The sequence below is a fragment of the Eptatretus burgeri genome, chromosome 9 (genome assembly GCF_056783735.1).
Source record: "Eptatretus burgeri isolate ZD-2024b chromosome 9, Ebu_testis_v1, whole genome shotgun sequence".
In the NCBI taxonomy this organism is placed as follows: Eukaryota; Metazoa; Chordata; class Myxini; order Myxiniformes; family Myxinidae; genus Eptatretus; species Eptatretus burgeri.
In genome coordinates this window covers 59,626,975-59,653,890 of record NC_140969.1, presented here as the reverse complement: position 1 = coordinate 59,653,890, position 26,916 = coordinate 59,626,975, and the positions used below count along the sequence as shown (strand labels likewise).

The following is a 26,916-nucleotide window of genomic DNA, read 5'->3' as shown; positions in this document are numbered from 1 at the left end:
TGGTACAATAGCCGGCTCTCACACGTACGTGTCCAGGCCGCGCGCGACTTCATCCTTCACCCCACAGTAATCATGAATGTTCGCATACGCGTAAGTCGTCACATTTCTAAGTCGTCACTTTTTTCTCGGTCCCGATGGTGATGACTTACGCCTAGTCTACTGTATATATCAACAGGAAAGCTATCAAACTGCAAATTAAGTAATAGATCTGGGTGGCTCTGATAGTCAGTTTCAAAATAATCGGTCCAGGAATAAGGGAGGAGAGGAAAAAAAAAACTGAAATGTTAACAGACTGATGGTGTCGGATCGGAGGTGATGGAGAGATATGATACACGCATACCTTCAGGGTTTCCTTCCCTTTGGTGTGTGCGTATGTGGTTTGTGGTGCTGGACTCAGTGCATCCTCAAATGACTATAACCAAGCTTTGAGCTTCATGAGTCTGGACGAACGTTCAACTCAGCTACCACTCACATAGGATCTTTGTCAGTCGGTGCTTGTGACTTATGAGTGGCGTTATAATAACCACATCAACAGCATAAAGTTTTTGAAACAAGTATGTCAAAGAAACAGATACAAAGTCAAACGAAGAGGTTCACCATTACATGCAATGGCCAACTCCGATTCCCGCATTGAGCTATTTCCGCCATCCAGTGTCCCAATCCTGCTGGCACAACTTACGTGTGTTCACCTCATCCTTCGGAGCTGTTGATTCTTTGATTCCCGTCACGGTGTCCTCTCGTACGATGACTGTCCATAAGGTTGATTTAAAGAGATCAAAGGAAATCTTTCCCAATCCATAATCCTAATGAGTTTTAAACAACTGATTACGATCGGCTCCAGGTGTTAACAACTGCTTTTGACATTAACACCTTGTTCACTCAGAGTTAAATTGAGCATGGGAACGATGAAAACATCCAGCTTGTCACATATCACCCATCTCACCCGTCACATATCACTCTTGTAGGTTTATACAGTAACACAGAACAATCCTGTGTCTTCCAGCAAATGCGATTCTAGTCCATACTGGAAGTTTTGTCTGAGAACATTCCAGCACATCTGAGAACAAATCTTACCAGGCAGTTTATGAAGATCCTAAATTAGCACAGCAACAAGCTCATAAACAAATCAAAATCACAGCAGCAGCATTTTTAGATCACAGTATGTGTCAAAAGTAAATAAATAAAGTATTTACAAATCTATGATGCAAGTTGAAGTTCATGTCTGTCCGTGCGTCAGTGGCCACTTTTGATGCTGCTTTTGCTTTTCTCGCCTGGGTTTGAATCTGGACCCAGCTAGGAACTGTCATCCCGGTGTTTTACAGACTGGGTGATTCATCAATGTGTGCCCCATCCCTCCGATGGACGTTAAACTCGGTGTCCCATCACCGACATTAGTTGGCGGACGTTAAAAATCCCACGGTGTCCTTTGCGCCAACCTATTTGAGGCACCCTGGGCAAGTTATAAATTACAAACACCTTAGCCTGACCAGCCGGTTCGTAAAAGATTTGAGCTAAATTTCCCCCAGCCAAGCTCATAATGGCTGCATACAGATCATCATAGAAATTATTAATAATCACTACTCACTTGTAGAAGCTAAGACCATGTTATTTTGCCCCAATCTGATAGTTTGTACAGTTAACCGCAAAACATTCTGCCCCACTGCTGCTACACGACTTGCAGGTGCCATCACCATATATATTCCAAGATGGCCACAAGAAAATCTGCACAAAACACCGAAATGCCCATTCTACCATACATTTACTTATATGGTTGGGTCCAGTCTTGTCCATCTATATAAACGACCTCTCCGATGCTCTGAAAAACCCTCTCTTCATTTTTGCAAATCACACCACATTGTGTCTTACAGTAGCCCCGTCGCACTACGAAGCAGAGTGCAGCTCCATCACTTTCTGCTGGTCTTTAATAGATTTGATACTGGACTGATAAATGGAACACATCTTTCAATCCTGGAAAATCCCACACTCATCCTATCACTTTGGAATGATTTCTTAAACCAATCCATCTACATACAGTATTTCCATGGTCAGCCACTGAAAGATTCAGTCCATTACAATTCTAGGCCTCAACATCAGCAATAGCCTCCCTCTCCTGAGCCAACCACATAGCTACGCTGGCCTCCAAAACCAACCATCGATGGGGCATCTTCCATCTATCCAAGTCTTTCCTTGGAAAATCAGAACTCCTCACAGTGCACAAAGACTTTTTCCAGAGCTCACTGGAGTACTGCTCTCCTCTGTGGGCTGGTGCCCCAATATCACATCTGTCTCTCATATATTCAGTGGAATCTAAAGCTGTCAACATTATTGCAATCTCTCGTGATGCAGCCAAAGCACAAGGTCTGTCGCTTTCAGATCACAAGCAAGTCAGTGGTCTCTCTTTTTTTACTGCTTCTTCACTGATATTGCTCCCTCTGTTCTCTCTGTCCTAAGACCCTCCCCAGTGACTCGAGGATGCATGTGTTCTTTCAGTAGCCTCTTCCTGGTTAAGCTACCAAAATCCAGGCAGACTGCACATCGTAACTCCTTTGTTCCTCACCTGTCCCATCTATGGAACCACCTTCCAGAGGGCATTCTTTCCCTCTCTTGGGCTTCAAGCAGGCAGTGCACCTTCACTTCATATCACCCCCCTCCCCCACGATCTTTACTACCCCCATTAACCCCTCATAACTCAACCCTCTTACTTGCTAGTTTCAGTGTTTCCTACCCTCCTTCTCTTCTTTTCCTGTATGCTCATTAGGCCTAAGTCATATTTGCTCTATGGCGAGGAAACGGCGGCCGTACGCCCTCTGAATTGACAGAAACGTGCAGCGGCCGCAGAGTTTCTGCGGTGGCCTCAGGGTGGCCCTACGCCATTTGGCTATATTTTACAGGCTGTAGGGTTGCCGTGGAATTATAATGTGGAGTTATAACTTTTTTCATTTCTACGTTCGCCGTAGCAATTTGACAAGCCGAAACAAAAGAACTAGTTAAAAAAAAACCCACTCGTTATCATCCGTCTGGCCGCCTGTTCACCTTAGGGCCCCCCTGCGGTCCCCCTGCGGTCGCCTTGCGGGCACCTTGCATCTGCCTTGAAAATTATATGGCCGCCGCAGGAACGCCCTAAGGTCACCGTGAGACATCAAATCAAAGACCGTACAGCACCCCCACGCTTTCGGTCTCCACAATTTATAAATACGCCGTGCGGCTCCCCAAAAAATAAAAACATATGTGACTGCTACATTGTGTGACCGTGGAAATACTGCAGCCGCCCTATAATTGCTAGTGGCCATAGATTTTGTAGACCTCACGGCCGTGGTGGCAAATGTGACTTAGGCCTTCCCTTGCTGGTTATGCCCCATTATTGCCCCACTTCCCCACTGTCAGTTTAACTTCCCTCTTCCATGAGCCTCACTCTTGTAGAAAGAAAAAAAACGTTGAAGCAGAAAAACCATTTTTAATAACAAACCTATGATCTCTCTTTCATCATAAACCAATTTCACTGTGTGTGCTGTCCCTCAATGGGCCCCTTATTTGTCATGACCTGCTATGCATCATTTGTGCTTTTGTGCAGTCAGTCCTCACTTCACGTTGTGGATACATTCTTGAAAAGTGCAACTTTAACTGAAACGACTTTAAGCGAATCCAATTTCCCCAAAACAATAAAAGTAAATGAGGAGGTTAGGTTTCCTGGGAAAAATTTTTTTTATCATCAGACAAAAGACATTATTTACAGATGGAGTAAAAGTTTTAAATAATTTTAAACAAACAATTGAATATCATCATCTGCAGTTGCTTTTTTCTCATCATCTCCAGTTGCTTCAGATCTTCATTGGTTAACTCTTCTTGTAATTGCAGAAGTTGTGTAACGTCTGCTTCTTCCACCTCATAAAAAACCCACTTTTATTTATTGGCCAAGCCGAGGATAACTTTCCTCATAGCGGGGACATCTTTAAATCCTTTCAAGTCATTGATACATTCTGCCCACAACTTCCTCCACACACAACTATTCATACATACTTGAGTAACTTCAGCCCAGGACCTACCGATGATATCCTTGCACAGCACGGTGTGTATAAGGCCTATACTGTACGTCCTATGGGTGGACTTATACACCAGTATAACAGCTCGGTATAGTTTATACTGTAGCTTTATTAAAACTATGAAAACCATTAGTTTGGTACTAAATTAAAGGTAAAACGACTTTATAAGGGAATGGTGAACAACTTTAAATGGGTATATTCTTTAACAGATGAGTGACTTAATAACGAAACAATGTTAACCAGGACGATGTTCAGCGATGACTTCCTGTACTTCAAAAAATCCCTTGCTGTTATGTTTCAGATTCTTATTAATATTCTTCTCAAATTCTCTTTTGGCTTACGTAGTTATTTTGTTTACTCCTACACTGATTTGAGTCGAACTCAACATCTAAGTCCATTGTTAACCCCACTATAAGAGGCTCCTGTAGTCCTGTTGTTTTATACCTAACCAGCAGATGTACCTGGCTTTGCACAGGAAGAGAAACGTGAATAAGTAACATTTGTAACCAATCACAAAGGTTGATTAATTGATTGGCTTGTTGGAGCTCTGTTGCAATTTCCGAGTGTGTCCATCCCTGAATACGTCTGAAGAAAACGTCTGAATACAAATAACTTTGCATTTTGCATTTTTATTTTGATCTTCCTCTTAGTGTGTTGTATATCAATCACAATTCAGCATCAAAAAAGGCTGTGATGTGATGTGATGTTAATATCTCATTAACAATGTCCCCCCTCCTCGCTCCTGAAACCACCGAATTGTAATTTTCCCCAAAAGTGGATGTGGATGGGCTTTGTAGGTACAGGACTTACACCACCTCATTTTATTTTTCTCCAAAGTGCTTTGGACTTACCTGGGAGGGCCATGCCGCATGCAGTGAGGTGCAAGCACAATGGAGAAAATCTGAGGGAGGGGAGTAGGACCCGTGTCAATGGGGTACCCCATTTTGAGACATAGCGGTAGTACTACATCTCTTACGGAAGGGACCCGTCCCCATGAGCCCGGACATACCATGGACTGGTTACTGCATGCAGTCGAACAGTCCATGGGAGGCGGCCCACCGCTCAAGACTCCGCATGACTCATAGGATGGGATGGGTGACGGCTTTCTAGTTTTATATATACCCAAACTGGCATCACCTCAACTCACCATTTAAATGATTCACCAGACCCCACTACCCCCCGCCTCTCCTTCCCCCTTCTCGGTCCATGGAGCTCTCCTCCCCCACCCTAGCCTTGCCAGCTTTCCTGCCCCTTTTCAGTCCACGAAGCTCTCCCACAACCCCCCCCCCCCCGGCCTGGGTAGGCAAAACTAAATGCTGCTTTGGTATGTATGTAATAGTGGGGACTAATTTACGGATGCAATAGCATTTGAACAGTAATAGCGAATATTGAGTGAGGGCTTGCCATTGGGGAGGGGGGACAGAAGGGAAGGAGGCCAAATTTGCCCATGTAAAAAGTGCTTTAACGATGTGGCTGTGGATAGAATACATACAAACAAAGCGAGAGAGAGAGAGCGAGCGAGAGCGAGAGCGAAAGAGAGAGAAAGAGAGAGAAAGAGAGAAAGAGAGAAAGAGAGAAAGAGAGAAAGTGAGAAAGAGAGAAAGAGAGAAAGTGAGAGAGAGAAAGAGAGAGAGAGAAAGAGAGAGAGAGAAAGAGAGAGAGAGAGAGAGAGAAAGAGAGAAAGAGAAAGAGAAAGAGAAAGAGAAAGAGAAAGAGAAAGAGAAAGAGAAAGAGAAAGAGAAAGAGAAAGAGAAAAAGAAAGAGAAAGAGAAAGAGAAAGAGAAAAACAAAGAGAAAAAGAAAGAGAAAGAGAAAGAGAAAGAGAAAGAGAAAGAGAAAGAGAAAGAGAAAGAGAGAGAGAGAGAGAAGATTTTTTTGCCTTTTATAGGTAGAGATAGATAGTATGCTGTCAGCTTATCCTCAGTAGCATTACTTTACCACCCTGGTCGGTTTGTACATTTTGCTTTAAATCTCACAGACATTATATTTATTCTATACAATGTAAATTTCCTCCTTTAAGGTTGCTCATTTCTCTGATGTTGATTGCCCTCCTTTTGCCTTGTCCCAATCAAGAGCACCCGACTCTTTCCACATACCCTCAGAATTTGCCTTCCTGAAATATAATAGCCTTCCTCCACTACCACGAACTCTAACACTTAACAGTGTCCTTTCACACACTATGTTGTGATCACTTGTCCATACATTTCATAAACTACACAAACTTCCGAATTACAGATTCTCTCCAATATTCAGATCATTACATTAAAAGGTCCAACACTGCACTCTCCTTGTAGGCTCATCTACAAACTGGCTTAAAAAGCAATCCTGGACTACATCGAGAAATCCCTCATCAGCTCAACCCTTTCCCTGTGCCTGGACCCAATCCGTCCCTGGCAAAATTAAATCCTTGACAATCAGTACTTTTCCCTTACCACATGCCTTTCTGAATTCTTCATGAGCTGAACCATATTTTCCTGCTCTTCCCTCACACCAGGAGCCCAATAAAAGCCTCCTTCGAGTATCTTAGTATTCACAGAAAAAGCAAAATCCCTTCCATCTCTGATCTCTATCCATAAAAAAAAATCCAGATTAATCCGCTCCTTAATGTCACCCCTTTTCTCGATACAATGCTGTTATTTTTACCCAGATTGCTTCAAAACATCCAAAAACATCCTTCAAAACCAAAAACCACAACATCCTGTAGGTCACTCCCCTATCTATAATCATATTACTACATATCATCTCCTGTATATACAAATCGACTTCTTAACTTGACGAGGCAGCAGGGCACAGATCGAGTCCCATCACAGCACTTGCTGCAAGTCCTGCCAGCAACAAGTGTCGTCTGCAACACAAACGCATTGTCTCTGCCCTGCTGGATCACCAGTTAGGAGGTTTGCAGTCAGGAATAATACATTTCATGAAAGGAGCAAACTGGCCCTAGATGTGACGTGACACTGACTGACGTCATGCACGTAAATTATGCTGACACCTCCTCCAAACTAGGATGGTGTTTTAAAAAAACAAAAAAATAAACATATCCCACTAAATGCTGGTAGTCTGGCACATCAATAGCTTAAAATCAGTGGCCTGCTAAGTTGATAAATTTGAACTGTCAGCTGGGTAGACTAATAATGTTCATGTAATTCGTTTCCAAAGAGAAATGAATAATAGTGGAATTCACAACAGTTTCTCCTTGTTGCAATTGTCACTATTATTCATTTTTTTATGACAATCTGCACTTCCTCCTCAACCCCCTCTCCCCCCTCCACATCCACTCCAAAATAATGTGATGACAGCAGAGTGCATCTACATGACATCAGTGAGCGATGGTCCATTAACGGTGAGACTTGTTTATATTGTACTAAATGTCTTACGGTAGAAAATGGCAATTTGATCTCGATTTGATTGTACAGACGATGCACCAACTTCGAAACGTTGAACAATGTCACAGTGAGATGTGGAGGGGGGGGAGCAGTGAGGGTATGAAGGGAGCTGGAAATTTGATGTGTGTGTGTGTGTGTGTGTGTGTGTGTGTGTGTGTGTGTGTGTGTGTGTGTGTGTGTGTGTGTGTGTGTGTGTGTGTGTGTGTGTGTGTGTGTGTGTGTGTGTGTGTGTGTGTGTAAGTTATACTAGTTAAACTTTTCACTTTGGAAAAGCAAGAGGGATAATTATTTTAAAACATGGCCTGAAGGATAGAATGCTCAGAAACGTGTGCATCCTGGGCGGTTGTGGCTTTTAAAATAAGAAAGTTAGTGGATGAGGAATAAAAGGTGGAAGGGAGGCATCATAAATTGAGTGAGCAACTGGTGGGGTGAGTTTGTTTATCCATCCATCCATTAGGACCATACTCTGTGCAGAGCGTTGGTGCCGCCAAAGCAGTCTCCTTGGCTATTGGGAACAATCCTGGACGGGTCGCCACTCCGACACAGTATACCAGCAAGCTGGCACTCATTTTGCCGACCTCGGAAGGATGACAGGCAGAGTCAACCCCACCTGGTGTGAATTCAACAGCTGAGCGGGATTTGAACTCAGGACCCTAGGATCCCAAGCCCACTACCTTAACCATTAAGCCAACACCAGGCATAGTTTGTTTATGATCATATCATATCTAAACGGTTTACTGGCATTTAGTACTCCATACCAAACATGTATATAGGGACGACCGATTGTTAAATATTTCTCAACAAAATAATATCAAATTTTATTACATAATTAATAACCCCTTTCCCCTCCCCCCCCCCACCACCATCCCCACCATGGTATGTGGCAACACTGACTCAAGAGAATAATGGAGTGCATACAGATACAGTGATTGATTAATTATTGTAAGTTTTGCACGATAAAACCGATATATTAAAAGAGTTTCAGAACGAATGTTTTACTGGGGAGGGGTAAAGTGACGTTCAGGCCACCATGTGGAGAGGAAAGCTCCAAATATTTTTGGAATTGGCAGACACAAACATGCTTCACAAAGATGTCTTAAGCATGTTCAATTGGATCAAAGTCAGATCATGTCGGCCAATCCATGTAAGTCATCTTGTGCTACTGAAGTGCAGACATGTGGAAAATGTGCATGGGTGTTTTCCTCCATAAATATTAAGCGACGGGCTTGCTGTTGGTCCAAAGGGACAACTTCAGACAGAATGATTTCATCCCTGTACTGACACCAGTCACAGTACCCTTCAGAATGACATGGACAGTTATGCCAACTTGAATGCGCCAGTCCATACCATCACGCTACCCCACCAAACTGATCATGCTGCCTTGTGGCACAATTAGCAAATTACTCCTCAAATCGACTTCAGACTTCAGCACATCCAACACTGAGGTCGAGGCAGAATCTAGACTTATTGATGAAAAGAGCAAGGCACCAACGGTTCACCCTCAGTTTGTGCTGTTGAGTCACTCATTCAATATGCTGTTGTTGATGGTGTGGTGTTAGAGGGATACAGAGATGTGGTATTCTGGACCTCATGCCACTCGCATAAAGCTTCTTCCATACTGTCTGGGTCAAAATTTAATGGTTGAATGCTCTTTCAAAGTCATTCTGGAGAGACAATGCTGTTGCTAAACAGTCACTTCTAGCAAGGATGACAAGGTAACAAAACAATCCTCACGAGAGGTTGTAACTCTTATGTGATCTTAATGAGGTCTCTCCATGAACTCATGTCCAGTCTGGTGGTCGCTTGTCAGTGCTCCAGAAATGACAATACAATGAGCATTGTATTGGGAAGCAATCAAAGTCTGAGTCATCCCCTCTTAAACCATCCCGGTGGTATGAGCAAACTTATTTAGTTTTAAATTATATCAGACCATTCCTAAACTGATTTAGACCACACGGGTGGCCAATTAATTAAGGTAAATTTCTAGGATCATACAGTTCAGGTGATGATAATTGTAACATTACATGTTGCACTGCCAATTTCATGACTGTTTCTTTCCTCAGTAGTGGGATCACAATAAATCACAATGAATCGAGATGCAGGAGGCCATTTGGCCCATCATGCCTGCACCACATCAACACCAAACAAATTTATATAAAAAAGAAAATGCGAAATGTTTTTTGTTGCAGTTTTTTGTAGTTTTTTTCTTTCCGTGAAGGGGGGAGGGGTGGGGGAAGGGTCGATGGTGGTTCTTGGGTGAGAAGCACACAACATTAATCATACACCATCACTTGAAGAGACGCCCACAGACACTCCATACACATGCACACAATCAGCCAGGCTCAAGCTTGCGAAAGGCCCTGCCACATCTCTACACTATGCCCCTCTATCTCCACTTCCAGGTACCTATCCCCTCTATAATCCCTGTACCCCTCTATCTCTATAACTTCAAGGTACCTATCTAATTCCAATTTAAACTTATCCACTGTTTCTGCTGCCACTACCTTTCCAGGGAGACCATTCCATGCATTAACTACACTTTGAGTGAAAGTCCCCTGCCTTACTACCATCTTTACTCTCCTCTTCTTTATTCTGAGGCTATGGCCCCTGGTCCTATCACTGTCGACTGTTGAATAATTCTTCTACACTTATTTTATCGATAGCTTTCATTATCTTAAACATCTCCATCATATCTCCTCGTAACTGCCTCCTTTCTTGTGCATTTTGCCCCGTCTCCTTCAGCCGCTCCTCATAGCTGAGTCTAGTTAGGCCTGGAATCAATCAAGAAGCCCTGCGCTGAACCCTCTCTATGGCATCTATGTCTTTCCATAATTGTGGTGACCAAAACTGCACACAATATTCTAGATGTGGCCCTCACGAAATTCCTGTACAATGTTAACACCGCCTCTTTTGATTTATAAATGATCCCCCTCTGAATACAACCTAAAGCTCGATTTGCTTTAACTATAGCTTCCTGGCATTGTGCTGCTTGCTTACCTCCCGTATCTATTACCACCCACAGATCCTTCTCCTGTGTGACACGCTCCAAAATTACCCCTTACATCCTGTAAACTCTATTTTCATTGTTCTTTCCCATCCCCAAAACCTTACACTTGCTTGGGTTAAATTCCATCTGTGAATATTTTGCCCAATCTATGCAAGTATCAATACATTCCTGAATCTGATCACCACCCCCTCTGCTATCCACCTCACCTCCAAGCTTTGTGTCATCTGTAAATTTGGAAGGCCTACTCTTCCATTTTGTAGTTTGCATGCACGTGACTAAGAAATTTATGAACTACTAGACTACTCGAGCATAGTTCATTTCAGTTTAGACGTTGTTGTTTCTTATTATTTTTGGGAGTACTAATAGTTGCCCAACCAATGTCTCATCGTGATAATAATTTAATAAATAGTTACATGTCTGTTGCGTTTTCAAGTAATTCCTGCAACCATGGTTAGGTTAAAAAAAGGCGTCCAGCCTGCACAATCAAGTTTATCAGGTATAAACTTGTTTCTATATTATCTATGCCCTTGTAGTTTAATCAAATATAATTTTGGAAGGCTGGCTGACAAGTTTTTATACCCTGTGGCTGGCTAATTTAGAATTACACTTCAGCAAAAATACAAATGCACACAGACTATCTTTTAAATTATTGATCTTGGATTCTAAGCAATAGGATGGCTCAGTTAGTAGCATTTCCACTCTGAGTTGTCTGATTCTCGGGTTAGATTCCTGACAAAATGACAACTGACCAAATATGCCAATGCTGTGGGTAGAGGGCATGGTGTCAAGGAGCATACCATCCTTTTGAGGCGATATTAAGCCACCTTTTCCATGTTTTCCAACTCATTTGTCAGTGTAAACGATCTTACGATACTTTCCACAAATAGCATGCGTTTGGATAATTACCATTGTCAAATCCTAGATGTATGTATTAACCAGGCCTGACAGTTGACCACTTTGCCTCTTTAGGACATTTCTTCATCTCTAACCATTGCGGCATCAGAAATAAAATCGAAATAAATGGTGAGCCTCAAACGGGATATCACACCGGATCAGAATGATGCAAGGGAAATGGGCAACAAAACTGATCAGGGCATTACATTTCCTCAATACCAGTGAAACAAAGTGTGTTCTACATCTTTATAGCCTAAGAGTAAGGATAGCTGAAACACTTTCTCGACACAGTGCAAATGACGACGGGGCCACAAGCGATTGCTGCAATTAGCTAATTGCAGAGAGCGGCTGTGATTGCAGCACCATTGCAGCTCATGTGTACATGTGCCAGAGGCACTGGAAAGACCAGCGTAGGTCAAGTGTCAAAAGCCTTGTCAAAAATCTGCTGCAGTTTGCTTCAATTACAGGCTGCCTGCCGGACATGTTTCCCATTTATGATAAGCACTCATCTCAGATTCAAACCAACTTTTTCACCAAAGAAACTGAGAAGGAAATAAACTGATTTAATTAAAAAATATTAAGATATAAAAGCAGGAAAAATGAAGCAAAAAAGCAGAAATTCATGGAGGGAGAGGGGAGAGAGAAGAGAAAAAAGGTGATAAAAAATAAAAATTTTTGTTTTAAAAAAACAAAAATAATCAGAGGGCAATGATGCAGAAGAATAAAAGGGGGTAAAGTGTATAAAGGTAGTAAATAAGGATGTGAAAGGAAAAATAATGCAGAGCAAAAGGAAGAGCGAAAGATGTAGAGTAAGGTGGTGGTTGAGAATTTGGGGCGAGAGGTAGCACAACCTTTGCAGCGAATTGTGGCACCATAGTGGCATTTTATCGGCAAATAAGCCTGACAGTGTCCATCTCTCTGGGCCATACGACCAAGTAGCAATGGGAAACCCATAATCGGTGAGGGCCACTCCACCATCAAGCCAATCAAAAGGAAAGGAAGTGGAGGGGAAAAAAAAGAAAAGATTGGGGAAATAAAATATGGAATGGAAACATCAAAAAGGATAAACTAAATCTTTTGTTTTTCAATATTTTCTCCTCCCTGCCTCCCCTTTATCTGCAATAAAGCATTATTGTGGGCATTTCCACAGGTCATTTATCAGGAGAGCAGAGTTGGAAGATCTGCTCATTCATTTCCAGGTGTGATAACTATTGTTAGGTATGCATGAGTTCTCGTATGATCCTTTGCACTGACATTTTTCTGTCAGTCCAATGAGAAAGTGCATTTGAATTTTACCAAATGCTGCCAAACAGACACACCCGATTGTTTATTCCCAAGCTTGCGTGCAGCACATGTGCTGAGATTTTTCTGCTACTGATTCTCATTTTCCTATTCTTTTTCAACTTCAACATACTTTGCTTTACAGCTGTGCAGGAAGCTGGTTTGTGCAAGACACTTTTTTGTTGTCATTGTATATCTTTAAAATACACACTTGTTCAAAATTTTTGAAAATGTAAACACCTATTAGCAACTTTCCTTAAAAAAAAAGAAAAAAAGTAAATGTGCATCAAAAAAAAAAGACATCAAAAAGAAAGTTGCTGAAAAGAAAAGAAAAAAAAAGCATATCTTAACCCAGCTATAAACCGTCGTCCTGGTGTTTTGCAGACAGGGTGAGGTATCAATGTGTTTGCCATCTCTCGAATGAACATTAAGCTAGGTGTCCTGTATGCCAGCATTAATTGATGGATGTTAAAGATCCCACAGTGTCCGTGAAGAGTAAGCAAGCTATCGCCGACAGCCGAGCAAAATTCCAAATTCCTGCTCTAACCTGCAGGGAGCACTGCATCAGTGGCACTGCCATGCCCCCAGCAAATAAAAGCAACTGGCAGTCATGTGCTGCATGCAAGAGGAGGAGAAAAATAGGAACTAAAGGAAAGAGCAATGAGAGAAAAGAGTGTTGAATAAGAAAAACAAAGAAGAAAATGAGAAAGAGAGCAAAGAAAAAGGAAACACAATCTTTATAAAATGAAGAGTAGATGCAAAGGACACAATAAAGGAAAAGGCAGAAAAATAATGAAGTCAAATATGTATTTAATTAGTGCATATGCCCGTCAAGGATGAGTGATACAATGGTGGAGGATTTAATAGGATGGGAGGGCCAGAACACAACAAAAGCAATCTTGTGAAGATTAGGCTTTAAGCACCAACCACCGCCACAATGCCATGAAGTCATCCGGTGTGGTGAATGCTTTGAGAAAAGTTTACGTTCAAATGGGCGAACCAGAATAAATAAAGGAGTTCAAAGTAAATTTAAATGCAACAACCTGAATTATAAGACATTGCTAATTATGCATACAAAGTTTGGTTACGATGTGTGAAGAGGTGAGAAGAGGTAGGAAATGGGACAGGCAAATGTGCAGACACTGCCCTTTCATTTATATAGACAAGGAAAAAAAAATTGGGAAAGAATAAATGGAAGTGGTGTAAAGAAAGGAGATAAAAAGGAGGAAAATGAAAGAACCAGAAGAAAAGGAAAGGTATAAAAGATAAAGAAGGAAGAAATAGGGAAGGATTTGGCAACTCACAATTATATATATATATATATATATATATATATATATATATATATATATATATATATATATATATATATATATATATATATATATATATATATATATATATATATATCGCAAGAGTGCATTATGCCCACGATAACGCAAGATGGTGAAACCCACTGAACACACAAGTCGTGAATTTGCAGCGCAGTTTGAAACAAAAACAGTGGGACTCAGTGAAGATATAAAAATCCTTGCACTACCAGTCAAAAGATTTGCATAAATGGGACTGTGTCAAAAGCACCATGGGAAACACACCTTCCTTCCATAATAAGTTGTGAATACAGACAGGAAAATAGGAAATTGAGTGTAAACATGGTCTATCGGTCAGACCTCTCAGTTATATCACGGATTAAACAAACAACAGGATTGGACTCAACAAATGGCTTGACAACAGACAGCAGGAGCATGAGGAATGCTTTTATTTATCGTCATTTGTGCAGGTGTGCTTTTTCCGTTTCGAGCCACGGCACTTTCCTTTACCTTGGCATGCATTTTTGGCAGTTTTCTTTTGGCACTACCGCGAGGCCGAGCTATTCCACAACTTGGCAGTAATATGCGGCTCCCACGCGAGCTCCTTGAAGATTCCACTCAAACTCTATTGCAATCCAAGGGGGAAAAGTCAAAAGCCAATAAATAGCCATACAGGGGGAAAAAAATGATTTTCAAACAGACTGCGTTAACCTCACTCACTCTACGACTCAACAAATGCCAAGCATGGGTCTGTTTTTAGCTCCTATGCGCTGACCAAGTACCACCGTGATGAAAAGGTATTGAAGAAGAAAAGAAAAGATTGATAATGAAAATGGACATTCTTACATGGTGCATGTACGTTTTCAGATACTGACCTTTTATCACAAATGACGGCATCACGTGCCAGCTTTTTTTGGCTTCAAGTTAAAAATAAATAACTATAAAAAAAGAACATCTTCATTTAACAATCAATTCTCAGAATGAGCAAAATCTGATCTCATTCCAAGTGGACAACTAGATCCACTTAGACCAAAGTTTCAGGGCAGTTTCAGACCTTGGAGAACATACAGAACAACTTGTTGCTCAAGCCATCATTGCCAGACTTAAGGAACTTTTTTCACACCCATTCAATGTTGACATGTTTTTGTCTTAATTTGCTTGTCATTCTATTTTATTCTTAGCTTGCAAATTTACCTGGCATTGTGTGGGAAGAGAAATGTGAATAAGTAACACTTTGTAGCCAATCAAAGATTTATTAATCGATCAGCTGATTGGACCTCTGTCTCAATTCCCGCGTGCGTCTGTCGCTGAATATGTCTGAAGAAGAATATGTGTGAATACAAACGGCTTTGCACTTGCAATGTGGACGGGCTTTCCATTTTGCATTTATATTTTGATCTTCCCCTTAGTGTGTTGTTGTATATCATTTGCAATTCAGCATCTGAAAAGGTTGTGATGAATATCCCATTAACAATGTCCCCCTCCTCACTCCTTTCACCACCTTACTTTATTTTTCCCCAAAACGGGCTTTGCAGGGACGGGACGAGTGGTCGCTTTCTAATTTTATGTAAACCCAAACTGGCATCACCCAAACTTACCATTTTAAACCATTCACCACACAACCCCCTGCCCGACCAGCTCACCTACCCCCCCCCACCCCATCCGACCCCGCAATCCCCCTCCCCTGGGCAGGCAAAACTATATGCTGCCTTGATATGTAATAGTGGGATTAATTTATGGATGCAATGGCATTTGATCGCGAATATTGACTGAGAAGTTGCCATGGGGGTTGGAGAAGTGAAGTAAGACAAATTTACCTGTGTGAAGAGTGCTTTAACCACAGCGTTGACCAGGTGATAAAAGGTAATTGTAATACCCTCTGCAACCACCACCAGGTGGCGCTACAAGGTACACATTTACATGGATAATTTGAGAATTTATACCCACTCACCCCCCACATCCCCGCGTGAGGCCACGACTCGAGCATATGTTACCCCCCCCCGCACCCCCCCCCCCCGATGAGTGAGAGTGAGAGTGAGAAAGAAACTGAGGGAGAGTGTGAGAGTGTGAGAGGGTGAGAGTGAGAGAGTGAGAGAGTGTGAGTAAGAGTGAGAGAGTATGAGAGTGAGAGAGTGAGAGAGTGTGAGTAAGAGTGAGAGAGTATGAGAGTGAGAGAGTGAGAGAGTGTGAGTAAGAGTGAGAGAGTATGAGAGTGAGAGAGTGAGAGAGTGTGAGTAAGAGTGAGAGAGTATGAGAGTGAGAGAGTGAGAGAGTGTGAGTAAGAGTGAGAGAGTATGAGAGTGAGAGAGTGAGAGAGTGTGAGTAAGAGTGAGAGAGTATGAGAGTGAGAGAGTGAGAGAGTGTGAGTAAGAGTGAGAGAGTATGAGAGTGAGAGAGTGAGAGAGTGTGAGTAAGAGTGAGAGAGTATGAGAGTGACAGAGTGAGAGAGTGTGAGTAAGAGTGAGAGAGTATGAGAGTGACAGAGTGAGAGAGTGAGAGTGAGTGAGAGCGGGTGAGTGAGAGTGAGTGAGAGAGTGTGAGCTAGAGAGCGAGAGAGTGAGTGTAAGAGTGAGAGAGTGGGAGTGAGAGAGTGGGAGTAAGAGAGAATGAGAGTGTGTGAGAGTGAGAGAGTGTGTGAGAGTGAGAGAGTGTGTGAGAGTGAGAGAGTAAGAGAGAGTGAGAGAGTAAGAGAGAGTGAGAGAGTGTGTGAGAGTGAGAGAGTGTGTGAGAGTGAGAGAGTAAGAGAGAGTGAGAGAGTAAGAGAGAGTGAGAGAGTAAGAGAGAGTGAGAGAGTAAGAGAGAGTGAGAGAGTATGAGAGAGTAAGAGAGAGTGAGAGAGTAAGAGAGAGTGAGAGAGTAAGAGAGAGTGAGAGAGTAAGAGAGTGAGAGAGAGTAAGAGAGAGTGAGAGAGTGAGAGAGTAAGAGAGTGAGACAGTGAGAGAGAGTGAGAGAGAGTGAGAGAGAGTGAGAGAGAGTGAGAGAGAGTGAGAGACAGTGAGAGAGAGTGAGAGAGAGTGAGAGAGAGAGTGAGAGAGAGTGAGAGAGAGTGAGAGAGAGTGAGAGAGAGTGAGAGAGCGTGAGAGAGAGTGAGAGACAGTGAGAGACAGTGAGAGAGAGTGAGAGAGAGTGAGAGAGAGTGAGAGAGAGTGAGAGAGAGTGAGAGAGTGAGAGAGAGTGAGAGAGAGTGAGAGAGAGTGAGAGAGAGTGAGAGAGAGTGAGAGAGTGAGAGAGTGAGAGAGACGGAGAGAGTGAGAGAGACGGAGAGAGTGAGAGAGACGGAGAGAGTGAGAGAGAGTGAGAGAGAGTGTGAGAGAGAGTGTGAGAGAGAGTGAGAGAGTGAGAGAGAGAGAGTGAGAGAGTGAGAGAGTGAGAGAGTGAGAGAGTGAGAGAGTGAGAGAGAGTGAGAGAGTGTGAGAGTGAGAGAGTGAGAGAGTGTGAGAGTGTGAGAGTGAGAGAGTGAGAGAGTGAGAGAGTGAGAGAGTGAGAGAGTGAGAGTGTGAGAGTGTGAGAGTGTGAGAGTGAGAGAGTGAGAGAGTGAGAGAGTGAGAGAGTGAGAGAGTGAGAGTGTGAGAGTGTGAGAGTGTGAGAGTGTGAGAGTGTGAGAGTGTGAGAGTGTGAGAGTGTGAGAGTGTGAGAGTGTGAGAGTGTGAGAGTGTGAGAGTGTGAGAGTGTGAGAGTGTGAGAGTGTGAGAGTGTGAGAGTGAGTGAGTGAGTGAGTGAGTGAGTGAGTGAGTGAGTGAGTGAGTGAGTGAGTGAGTGAGTGAGTGAGTGAGTGAGTGAGTGAGTGAGAGAGAGAGAGAGAGAGAGAGAGAGAGAAAGAGAGAGAGAGAGAGAGAGAGAGAGAGAGAGAGAGAGAGAGAGAGAGAGAGAGAGAGAGAGAGAAGACCTTTTATCGGTATAAACATTATTATTTTGCACACCTTTTCTTTGCAGATAACAAAAGACAATTCAACCAAACCTTGAAAATTTGCAAGTATTCAACATCATCAGAATAAAGTCTACTTTTTAGAGAAACACCAACACAACTAATGCACATGTAAATATGAGTATGAGCATATGCAATGGCCAGTGCAATGCTCTTGAATTTGTGTACATTCTAAGGTGTTGCATCCCACCTGCACGAACCTTCTTTGAACTTGTAAGAACCCTCCTTATATGTATATCTCCCACAAATGTCGAGCACAATGTCTTTTATTCTATCTGGATGCTGTACAATTACTCTGAGAAATGCACATTATCACACATGCTGTGCACACCAATTTAATCTGCACTCTTCACAAACGTGAAAAGAAATAAATCATTTCAATCACGCAGTCCACAAAGAAGCTCTGATCAACTGCTGCACAGCAGGAGGATCCGCTTTCCGCACTAACAAAGGTACACTTATTAGAAAGCCCCTTCTTTAACGAGTTTGTTCATTAACTTGGTGAGTAGATCCACCACCTTGTAATCCAAGAAGTCTAAATCGAACTTTGTGATGAAACAGCATTTATTCAGTGATCAGAGGAATTTTGAACCTTGCCATGACCCAGATGCCCAGGATAAACATGCAAGTTCGATACGTTTGTAAGAATTGTACACCAATTTGTGTCCGTATTGTACAGCAACTTCACAGGAAAATGGCCAGTAAAATTTGCAAAAATATCATGCACTGTTTCACTCCAAAGCGGTCCAAAATCCCCAAAAATCCATTTTGCTTGGGTGGAACATAAAAAAATACATTGGCTAAGTGATGGGTTTCACAGCCAAGCTACACACAAAACACACCATGTACGAGCAGGTTCAAGGAAGCACAGCAAACATGAGATGAGCATGTATGGAGTCAGTACACGATGCTTCACGGTTCCCTCCGCTGCAACTCATTAGCGTTGTATTTATGCCAACGCCTTATGGCAGGGCGATAATGATGCGGTCGAGGGCGGCCTCTACCCGTTTGGCGCGGTCTCGGGTAGACATTGTGTGCATGCTTTGACAGGCCGTGGAATAGAGGCGAGAACTATGGGCGGCAGACTAAGTCCTCGGCCATGCACTCCGAAACCAGAGACAGGAATAAATATGATTTTCCTCGCTTGAAGCGAAATGCTCATTCATTAAGGGTTTTGGTGTGGCTCGTAAAACTAACGGCATTCATAATACCGTCTGCGTGAGCAGGGGAAGATTGCCAAGCACATTCAAAATTAGGGGGTGACATATCTGAAGTGTATTATTTTTTTCCCATTAATGGTGAAGTGTACAGTTTCGCACTTAAAGTGGGGTACCATCATTGAAACAGCAGTGACAAAGCATTTACTTTTTTCTTCTCTTATTATTTTATGAATCCCAAACTTGCTGCATCGAAGTTGAGAAAGCAATACTATTAAAAAAAACAAAAAAACTATTTTGAGTGTGACCCTCCAGACCCAAAAATAAAAAAAGGCAGGAATGGGTCTTCCCATAAAAACCTTTAAAACAATTTTGAAATTAAAGATCATGTGAAAATCAAGTGTGCCATACAAATACTTGCAACTGAAAAGCACGTTTAAGTCATGCTAAATAAATTTAATAAAAACAAACTGAAATCTGAGCTTCTGACAAGTTCATGACATTGCCATAACCTGATCTACGGCTTCCATACCAAAGCAAAGTATCATGAGGCACCTTGAATCAGCAGGTCTTATCCTTCATTTTGAGCTTCAAAAAACGTGTCGTCTTGTAGAAACAGCAAGACAAATTGAACCCTTCCTTCAGCAAAGCAGCAATTGCAAACACCGTATGGCTCCGTGGTGTCGGTGAATTATACCCATGGGAAGGCTTTCGAAGGAAGATGATGTTTTGCAGATCCTTGGAAAAGTAAAGGGTACATTTTTAGCAATGGTAAAATATTCCATCTGATCAGTGCAATATTAAAGCAATGCATCAGCCTGGAGTTTAAGTGTACCATTTATTTAATTTTTTTTTTTTTTTTTTTTTGGAAAGGGGAATGTGTTGTGTGCAGTTATTTGTGCCCAGGAAGCACAGTCATTAAAAAAGACAAAAATTTATGCTTCTAGTGCTTTTCATAAACACTTGAATAATATTATAATAATAAAATGGTATATTAAATCCTACATATCGCAACAGCATGTCAAATTTCATGTGGATTATATCATTAACATAAAGGAAGATAAAACAGGAAGAAATGGATCATTGTAAGAAATTATAAATTAGAAAAATAAACAATAAGGTGATAAGGTTCAATTGTGAAATAATAATAATAAAATACACACAAACACACACACGCGCGCGCACACACACACACACACACACACACACACACACACACACACACACACACACACACACACACACACACACACACACACACACACACACACACACACACACACACACACACACACACACACACACACTACTAACATCGATTTACTTCAGCTTGCACAATTATGATAACATCAAATCCAATTTTCATTTAAAATATGAAGTAAAGTAAAGCACTGTTCTTCAAATAGTTTGTTTAACAACAAAATTTTGGCATTTTGCCAGTCCACCTAAGAATCCTTGTGGAGCTGATAATGGGGAGAATTTTTACAAATTAATGCCATTGTAAAAGTTTTTCTGCATTATTCCAGACAAAGGAGTGAATACCGAGACAAAACTTGTTGGTCAGTTGTATATTTGAATCCCAATATTATGCAAAGAACACATTTCTGAACTCTTTCAATGCGAAAATATTGGTATTTTGTAAGTGCTTCGCTCCAGACAGGAGCTGTATAATAGTGCTTTCTGTCTGTAATAGCTTTCTGTAATAGTGAAAGAGCAAGGCAGGAGCAGAAACAAAACACCATGGCAGAATAAAACACTATTATATCTAGGGCTTTTCATTCTAAGCACCTTCTGTCTCATTACAAAGAAGAACTGCAGTAAACACGGAGCGTTGATTATAAAAGCCTGCGCTTTTGATGTTAAGTCGATTGCGTGGCCACAAGTGGCAATATTTCAGTTCTCCGATCGAGTCAGCTAGGCGGGCAGGCAAGTCGACCTAGAACAAACATATACACCAGTAGGAGCTCAGATAGGGTCAGACTTGTCATGTCTGTAACGCAGATACAGTAGTACAGACAGTAAAAAATAAGAAAGAGATTACTACCATACAAGAGATATGCACTCTTATGTCTTGAGACATCAAACCTCTGATTGTGAAGAACCTATGGGTAGGTGGGGACCTTATCAAATAAACATGTGGTACCTCATTCCTGATAAGATGTCGTTGAGAAAGGACACCATTTCCTTGATTCGTTGAGTTTATCTTTCAATTGACATTATGCAAAAATAAGAGAGATAATCGACTACTCTATCTGCCTTATTGAGGATGCAATAAAAATGTTGGATATTTAAATTTATTGAGAGAACCTCAAATGCTCATGCACAATGCTCACTGAAATATTCTCTTCAATCAGTGATTATACGCAACCAAGTGAAAATGCAGATATCTTGGTGGCATTGAAGGACAAAAATAGAGACAAAAAGGCGGCTCGGAGGTTTTAAACTGATTGGCATCATCAACATGACTCTGCAAAGGGTGATCACCCCATCGAGCATGAAGGTTGATGCAATGCAATACACCTTGATTCCACACGTTTTTATTGCACTTCATAATTATACACTGAACAACATGCACCTCATCCAAAGACAGTTTTACATCATTTAGAGATGAAGCATAATTACACGCCGAACAATAGAGGCCATCATTTGAGATTCGGAATTTCATTTATCACAATCACCATGTTCAAGTGGAAATGGCCCAGCATCATTAAATGCATCTAATTTTGCTCGAGATGGTTGTTTTTATTATTTATTTCCCACTGACGGTCAAAGATGGGTTCTGCGGAAGCTGATTGCATGAGTTCAGATACTCAGATACTCGTGTGATGGCTGAGGTGCATTTACACCTGCGTTAGCTGCAAAAACAGCTGGTAACAGCACACGTTCATCAAGAAGCAATCCAAGGGAGAAAAATTACAATTAATATAACAGCCTTCAAGTATTAATTACTCTCATTAAGAAAACACACTGGGCCAAGGCACATGCAGCTTTAATTACAACCACCAGACTGCACTAATTACTCTGAAAAAAGGCATCAGAGACTTAAGTTAATTAGGTGGGAATTCCCCCGAATTAAAGCTAATTAGTTCTAGGCAAGGAGCCAAGAAGCCCAGCAAATTCCATGCTGAAACAGGCACAGATGGGAAAAAAAATTCCCCACTCAGTGTGTTTAGACTAAATGGATTAAAATCAATTGGTCCGAGTTTGACACCAAAAATGGAAAGCCACAGTACTGATTAAATCCTCATTTTAATAGACTCTCTCCTCCCAGTTTTGAAATGCTGCCAGATAATATTTTAAAGGATCGGGAAAATCATTGTTAATTAGCAATGCAGGAGAAACTAATGCCAACAGTGACTGTGTGTGTGTGCATGCGTGTGTGTGTGTGTGTGTGTGTGTGTGTGTGTGTGTGTGTGTGTGTGTGTGTGTGTGTGTGTGTGTGTGTGTGTGTGTGTGTGTGTGTGTGTGTGTGTGTGTGTGTGTGTGTGTGTGCGCGCGCGCATGCGTGTGTGCGTGTACAGCTCTTTCAAACCTCTGACTCACTGACTGACTGAATGACTGATATTGAAGATCGGTACCATCTGGGTTACGTAGAAAGCTAAAATATTGCATGCCGATAGACATCGAAGCCGGTACATCAGGTTAAACAAAATCACAGACCCATCAGAAAACATCTGTAAACTAGAGGGGGGGCACTCGGTAGAGTGCAAAACCTCCGCCGCCAATACTGCTAGGTCACTCAAGTGAACCCGATATCCTATTCATTCAATTTGACGTCAACAGTGCTCACAGAGTTATAGTTTGCAACTTTCCCTTTTACATACTCAATTCATTCGTCATAACTAGATTCCTTGAGATAGAAATTGATTTTACGTGGGTATATCCACCTGAAGTTCCAAAATCATCCGCAATTATAATTTTGGCATGTTTTTTTGTTGGAAATCACTTAAAACATGTAGAAATGCAAAAAAAAAAATTCAAATATTTTTTCAAATTGGCCGCCATAGCAGCCATATTGGATTTTGGACTAAGTCCAAAATCTAATGGCATGATCCTTGGACCAGACCTAACCCTCCCCCCCACCAAGTTTCGTCGAAATCCGTTGAGGAGTTTTCCCGTAATACTGTTCACAAACAAACAAACAAACAAACAGAAAGGGGTGAAAACAGTAACCTCCGATCTTCGATGACGGAGGTTAATGAACATATAAATAAATTAACATGAATGAAAAAAATTGCTGGTGAGCAACCCGAGACAATGGGGAAGCACAGTAATTTTGCGTGCCGATGGACATCGAAGCCGATACACTGGGGAAAAAAATTACAGAATCACCAAAAATCACCCACAAATTAAAATATAAATGAATGAAAAAAAAAAAAATGAAAAATTAAATGCAGGTGAGTGACCTGATAAAATGGGGAAGCATAGTTCGTTATTGCTTACAATGTGTAAGCAAACCACACTAACGTGTATATATATATATATATATATATATATATATATATATATATATATATATATATATATATATATATATATATATATATATTTCTACCTGGTGGCCCAGAAGTAATAGGGCAGTTTCTGGAACAAGAGTCACTTCAATTTCATTATTATTTTATAATTCATTATTATTTTGATTATTAATTGATTTTTGTTTGATGTTATTAATTGATAATTATTTTCATTGCAGAATCCCACAAAATGGAAGATTTTAACCACAGAGGATCATAATTACCAACATAACACAGATGAACAGTGTGTCTATATTGTGAAGACATTTTACAAAATGGAGAATAAGAGTGAGATGTGCTACATTTTTGAAGAGCACTTTTACCGGTTAATAAAATGAGACAGTGGCCAACCTTATCAAGTGCTTTGAAACCACTGGTTTAGTTAAAGACTCGGTAAGACCTGGAAGACCAAGGTCCATCTGCACCGGAAAAAAAAAAAAACAGGTTGGTGAAGCTGCTTTTAGCCAAAGTCCTAAAAAGTCTACCAGGCGAGCTCAACAAGAAATTGGCATTTCAAGAACATCCATTAAAAAGATGCTTCACAAGCTCAGCTTGAAACCATATCATCCTCATTTGCTCCATGAAGACTTAAGATGATCCAAATCGGCGAGTGGAGTTTTGTGAATTTTTTAGACAAAAATGTGCAGAGGATGACACCTTTCCTGAAAATATCTTTTGGAGTAATGAAACAACCTTTAAGTTGAGTGGCCATGTCAATCGGCACACCAATGTTTATCGGGCAAGTGAAAATCCGCACGTTGAAATTGAAAAGGATGTCAACACCCCAGATGCCACCGTTTAAGTTGGGATTTGTGCTGCTGGTCTCGTGGGCCCGTTCTTTTTTGACCAAACTGTGACAGGTGAGAGGTACGTGGCCATGCTGAACAACAAATTTCTTACAACTGCAGCTAACTGGCCGAATATTGATGAAAAGTGGTTCCAGCATGATGGGGGCACTAGCTCATTACAGTATCGTTGTGCTTGGGATTAGCTGTGGAACCAAGGCCTTTAAGATTAATAGAATCTCCCATGATGAAGTATTACACAAGCCCAATTGGTTGGGTGAACATTTCCCTCAGTGGTGGATTGGTCGCCGTGGACAAGTTAAGTACCCTGCCCGATTATGAGATCTTACTCCACCGGATATTTTTCCTCTGGGGCACTCAAAAGAATGCGGTTTATGCTCAAAGCCCAGACAATTGAGCAACTTAAACAGAAAATTGTTGATACTTGTGCTCAAATTACTGCAGATTTATGTCGGAAGGTGTGCTACTCTGTGGTGAAAAGAGTTGATAAATGCATTAATGTGAATGGGCTGCACTTTGAACATTTTTTGTAACTAGCCTCTGTTTTGTTGTGTTTCGAAATATTATATTATGCACATACATTGCAAATATATTATGTTCCACTCAAAAAAAAAATTCTGCTGAAATGTGGATTCTCTGACTGCCCTATTACTTCTGGGCCACCCAGTATATGTAGGAACAGATGATTGGTACTACAGAACTTTAATATACAAGAAAACAAACATGAGATATTAACCAAAGCTTTTTGTGCTGTACTGCTCAAGATTGAATCACAGCAAGAGAACCAGGAAGTGAGAGAGCATGCAGATATAAGCTTGGCTTTGTAAGACCGACACTGATTGGTTCCTCAGTTATGACATTAATGGTAATTTGCGACCCTGTTTGGTAGCTCACAGTCATCAGTATCTCTGGCTCCAATTGGTTGGAGTGGAGTACAAGGCGATGACTCACCATTCGCGTCAACGCCTTGGAGCGAGGGGGGATGCGATGCCACCAAAGCCTGTGGACTCACCATTTGCATGCATACCTTGGACTGTGGTCAGAGCAACAGCTTTTATGTTTCCATGTTGAAAGACAATGAGAGAATGTACAAATTCCTTTTGATGACATAACACAGGGTCCATGGAAAGCATGAAGGTTGCTTTCAACATACGTAGATGTGAAACTCTCAAACCTCGGCTCAATATCTTGAACATATCTGTGTTGTACTGATCTGCACAGATGGAGTTGGAAACTAAGTGCCATGCAATGGCAGAAGAACAAGAAATGGCTGATGGTCCTTTGACATTCCGACCTGCTTGCACTGGTTTGTCCTAACTCTCAAGTTATTTTCTTGAATCAACAGAGGGATAGGCTGTTTCATATGACCAGCCAACCTGTGGGTTGTACGGCCCACATACCGAGCTTCGCATCTGCACTTAAACTCCTCGATAACATTGCTGATTTGTGAGGTGGGAAGAACGTCCTTGTTAACTGATGTAAGCAAATGGCGAGAGGTAAAGATAACTCGAGGTTGTACAGCCAGGTACGTGTTTGATATCGTATGCTTGATTTGTTCTTCAAACCATCTTGATGATCGTCCTTTCCATGGCATCCTGACATAAAATGGACTTTTGTCAGGACCAACCTTGCGATGCTTTGTCATATTTATAAACTTGTGCACATATCTCTTCATTATATACACCGGGTAACCATTCTCACCCAGCATATTCATTGATTTTCTCCATTTCAGCAGGAAGATTACAGGGTGAGCAAATCCTCCAAGCCCTGTTCACACGATGTTGATCAAGGCAATTTTGTATCTCGTGGAGCAGTAGGAATCCCAACGAGTATACAGCCCAGTGAAAGTAGGCTTCCGGAAGATGGATGCCGTGAAACCCTGTGCAGATTTTTTCGACCAAAACATCCAAAAATGGTGACGTGTTTGTAGATTCCAGCTCGCAGATAAACTTAAGTGCTGGATGGAGAGTATTAAGCCATATCAAGAAGTTATAACATGCCACCAGAGACTCAAACAAAGCAAAAATATCAACAACATACCGATATTATAGGATGGGAGAATCCACACCTTGCTGACCAGTAAATCTTTGCATTTCATGAAAGCCGACAAAGATATTTGCAAGAACTGGGCCGAATGGAGAACCCATGGCCACACCATTAGTTGGGACATACATAATGTTGTTGAAACTAAATTCAACCTGCCTTCTAGCTGTGTTCATTAACTCCACAAAGAAATGTTCATAGATCTGCGGTTTTTCCAGATCACTGTGATAGAGTAGATGTGCACATGCAACAATAGTCTCTATCAGAGGAGCATTCATGAACAAGCTTTAAATGCCAAACGAGGAGATTATGTTGTCCGCACTTGTCGGTGATTATATATATATATATATATATATATATATATATATATATATATATATATATATATATATATATATATGCCTGGTGGTGGCTTAATGGAAAGGGTAGTGGGCTTGGGATCCCAGGATCCTGAGTTCAAATCATTTATACCTGGTGGGGTAGACTCTGCCTGTCATCCTTCCAAGTTTGGCAGAATGAGTGCCAGCTTGCTGGTATCCTGTGTTGGAGTGAC

General features: G+C 41.4%; 1 protein-coding gene across 7 annotated transcripts in view; it reads right to left on the bottom strand.

Moving 5' to 3' along the window:
• LOC147020180 (forkhead box protein P1-B-like) overlaps nt 1-26,916 on the bottom strand; it is a 737,853-nt gene that overhangs the window by 695,556 nt on the left and 15,381 nt on the right. For all 7 annotated transcript variants that reach the window (XM_085895286.1, XM_085895292.1, XM_085895291.1 and 4 more), the window contains exon 2: nt 19,556-19,738. The gene's annotated coding sequence lies outside the window, so the exon portion shown is untranslated. The remainder of the gene's footprint in view (nt 1-19,555; nt 19,739-26,916) is intronic.